The 4,230-nt window shown below is 40.9% G+C and overlaps 1 long non-coding RNA gene across 2 annotated transcripts; it reads left to right on the plus strand.

The window, feature by feature from the left end:
- Window positions 1-1,547: 1,547 nt before the first annotated feature.
- On the plus strand, window positions 1,548-3,903 carry LOC110537681 (uncharacterized). 2 transcript variants are annotated; one of them, XR_016485093.1, is made up of 3 exons: window positions 1,563-2,227; window positions 2,632-2,752; window positions 2,901-3,903. It is a non-coding gene; the product is annotated as an uncharacterized LOC110537681 (long non-coding RNA). The 2 variants fall into 2 exon arrangements; XR_002475667.3 differs by lacking the exon at window positions 2,632-2,752 and having other exon boundaries at window positions 1,548-2,227.
- Window positions 3,904-4,230: the final 327 nt, after the last annotated feature.

Below are 4,230 nucleotides of genomic sequence, written 5' to 3' on the forward strand. Positions count from 1 at the left end.
GTCTTTAGTCAGTTATGATCATCACCTTATTTCAAGAATGTGAAATATCAGAATAATAGTAGAGAGAATGATTTATTTCAGCTTTTATTTCTTTCATCACATTCCCAGTGGGTCAGAAATGTACATACACTCAAATAGTATTTGGTAGCATTGCCTTTAAATTGTTTAACTTGGGTCAAACGTTTCGGGTAGCCTTCCACAAGCTTCCCACAATAAGTTGGGTGAATTTTAGCCCATTCTTCCTGACAGAGCTGGTGTAACTGAGTCAGGTTTGTAGGCCTCCTTGCTCGCACATGCTTTTTCAGTTCTTCCCACACATTTTCTATGGGATTGAGGTCAGGGCTTTGTGATGGCCACTCCAATACCTTTACTTTGTTGTCCTTAAGCCATTTTGCCACAACTTTGGAAGTATGATTGGGGTAATTGTCAATTTGGAAGACCCATTTGCAACCAAGCTTTAACTTCCTGACTGATGTCTTGATATGTTGCTTCAATATATCCCCAAAATTTTCCTACCTCATGATGCCACCTATTTTGTGAAGTGCACCAGTCCCTGCTGCAGCAAAGCACCCCCACAACATGATGCTGCCACCCTCGTGCTTCATGGTTGGGATGGTGTTCTTCTTTCTTGCAAGCCTCCCCCTTTTTCCTCCAAACATTACGATGGTCATTATGGCCAAACAGTTCTATTTTTGTTTCATTCATACAATCTTTGTCCCCATGTGCATTTGCAAACTGTAGTCTGGCTTTTTTATGGTGGTTTTGGAGCAGTGGCTTCTTTCTTGCTGTGGGGCCTTTCAGGTTATGTCAATATAGGACTTGTTTTACTGTGGATATAGATACTTTTGTACCTGTTTCCAGTTTTGCGCGAATGCTGCATCAATCCATGGTTTCTGGTTGGGGAAGGTTTTAATAGTCACAGTGGGTACAACATCACCGATGCACTTGCTAATAAACTCACAAGTCCTAAGACTCCTGAACAAGTAATCAAATTGCTACCCGGACTATTTGCATTGTCGTCGTCCCCCCAACCTCTCTTTTACGCTGCTGCTACTCTCTGTTAATCTTATATGCATTCTCACTTTAACTACACATTCATGTACATACTACCTCAATTAGCCCGACTAACCGGTGCCTCCGCACATTGGCTACCTGGACTATCTGCATTGTGTCCTGCCACCCACCAGCTACCTCAATCAGCCCTGTATATAGCCACACTACTGTTATTTTTCACTGTCTTTTTACTGTTGTTTTTCTTTCTTTACTTATCAATTGTTCACCTAATACCTTTTTATTTAAACTTAAAAATCGCACTGTTGGTTAGGGCCTGTAAGTAAGCATTTTACTGTAAGGTCTACCTACACCTGTTGTATTCTGCACACATGACAAACTTTGACAAATAAACTTTGATTTTATTTGAATTTGGTGTTTGTCCCATTTTGTGAATTTTTGGTTGGTGACCGGACCCCAGACCTCACAACCATGAACGGCAATGGGTTCTTTAACTGATTGAAGTATTTTTAGCCAGATCCTAATAGGCTCTATGCATTATAGCGCCTCCCACATTCTATTTGACTTCCTACCGGGTTGCTGACTTCCGGAGCGATTTACGCTATTGTTTTTACCATTAGCTTATTAGTTAGCTAACAGTCGTCGATGCATTTCTCACTGACATAATTTGCAACGCCTACGTTCAAATTACAGCCCCGTGAAGGACGTGCTAATAAACATTGTTCAGTGCCTCTGTGTTCAGGTTCTTCAAAATGTAATGGTATTGTGTGCTTCCGTAGTTTCCCAGTCGATGTAGAGCTCAGGAAGCGGTGGTTGGTGGCAGAACGTCGTGACAACTTTACTGTCACCAAATGCGCAAAGGTGTGTAGTACACATTTCGTCAAGAGTGACTTTGTTGAGGGAAAAATTGTGGGGCGACAATACCTAAAAAGAGGTGTTGTTCCTACAGTCTTCGAGTGGAACTGGCACATTCAAAAGACACCTGGTGTTTGGGAAAGAAGACTGAAACTTCCTGCCCCGACTGAGGAGGATGAAGAACAAGGTGCGCTGCCTATGGACTGTGCCGTCTCTTGATCTGGTTCAGACATATGATTACTGTGCAGTCCCCGAACATGGCCCTAATGGCAAACCATGAGCACATAAGAGAAATTGAGGAGCTTCGAGCCAAGCTACAGCGATTTGCTGGTTCTGACGAGGATATACGTTTTTACACAAGGTACAGTAATGATTTATTATCCTGCATTACTATTGTTTATTATTTATTATTCCAAAGTCCATGTTACCTTTAAGAACATGTTCATTGTTATTTAAAACTTGGCTAGCATATCTTAGCATAAGTAGGCACATTGAATGTATATTGTCTTTACATTAGTTTTCAGTTAACCCCCAGGTCATTGCTGCAAATAAGATTTGGTTCTTAGTCCACTTCCCAGGTTAAATAAGGACAATTTAAAACAAATTAACTGCTGTGATGATAGCTGCTGTGAATTACAGTACGAATTGCACTAATAAGAAAAACAGGCTACAATAGCAGCTAGGTCATGTCTAGTGCTACTTAATGCTTAGAGAAAATGGGTGATGAGCTTTTTTGGTATTCAAATACTCTGGGTCTGTCTTTAGATTTGCAAACTACACCCACCTGATGGCCTTCTGGCACTTGATTGAGCGGGCAGCAGAGACCAAGTTTATAATAGTCACAAGCACCAATCCATCTGAAACAAGTATTACTTGAAGGAAACCAGTAAGGGACTTCATCAACTTCATCAAATGCAGTACTTAATAGAGAATATTATTTGATCTTACTGTAACTGTTCAACATTATTAACTTTTTGTGCTATGGACTGAATGTAAGGACTTTATTGTACTAAAACTGTTTTCTTTATGTTCAGACCCTGCCATCCATCGACTAGTTCTTCTTGTTTATTACTCATCTGTCGCTGGGTCTGAAGCAGAAGGATTTGGCCCATCGGTTCAGGATCCAGCAATCGACAGTGAGACAGATTATCATCGCTTGAGCCATCTTCCTCTACTGTCTGCTTGGATCAGCACGGAATGGATCCCCAAGGAAATATCAACGTGCAGCTGCCACCTGAGTTCAAGGACTATCCAGACACCCAGGTAGTGATCGACTGCACTGAACTCCGCTGCCAGACACCATCTTCACTGCTACTGCAGAGTGAGGTGTTTTCTTCCTACAAGTCACACTGTACCTTTAAGGGCATGTTGAGAATGTCACTACATGGAGCTGTCACTTTTGTGTCATCGTTGTATGCTGGATCTGTGAGTGACAAGGAGATATTCAAGTAGTCTGGAATTATTTCCTTACTCACCCCTGACATCGGCGTTATGGTGGAAAAGGGCTTTCTAGTAGATGATATTGTTCAGTGCAAGGTCTACCAGCCAGCCTTTCTGTCAAGACACACACAGATACCAGCGCATGAGGTTAGGGAGACCCAATCCATTGCCAGGCTGAGAGTGCATGTTGAATGAATGATCCACAGAGTAAAGGAGCATAAGCTGTTTGACACAGTCATCCCCCTGACCATCTCAGGCAGCATCAACCAATTATTTGCAGTGGCGTGCCTGTTGGTCAACTATCAAAATGGACCTTGGGTCAGAGCATAGATTAAGCCAGTGTAAATGTACATGTGTTTATTTGCTAGCAGCAAAATAATAAGTTGTTTATCTATGACATGTATCAATAATTTGTATTGTAGTGAATATCTGTTTGTGTGGAGCTTGTATTGGATTTAATTAGGCAGAGTTTAGGGTTGGGGAAAATAAATAATTTAAACACAGAATAGCCAGAATGCAAGATTGAATAAAATATTAGAGGTGTAATTGATTAACTGAACTGTTGAACATTTGCTGAAATACATTTTTTTAAACAAATATATTCTACTGTAGTTTTCTTCACAAGAACATCAAAACGTATTTTTCATGATACCACTAATCTTGGCACACATTCAGGTGCGAGAGAGACACTTCTGAAAGGGGTGGTAAAAAGAAAAGTGATCAACCTTCTCTTATAGTTTTTGAAACCTGTAGATCTTTATATATCCTTTCAACTAGGATGTCCTCATGTGCATAGATGACAGTCACACCAGCTTACAACCTGTGAGAAGGATTTTACCTTGCACCTGCCAGTAGTAAGCATGAGATCTCTTCAACTTCAGCTCTCCATTCTATATCTTCAGGTAAGGGCAGTCAACATAACTT

The sequence above is a fragment of the Oncorhynchus mykiss genome, chromosome 12 (assembly GCF_057628025.1).
Source record: "Oncorhynchus mykiss isolate SJ-2025 chromosome 12, ASM5762802v1, whole genome shotgun sequence".
NCBI lineage: Eukaryota > Metazoa > Chordata > Actinopteri > Salmoniformes > Salmonidae > Oncorhynchus > Oncorhynchus mykiss.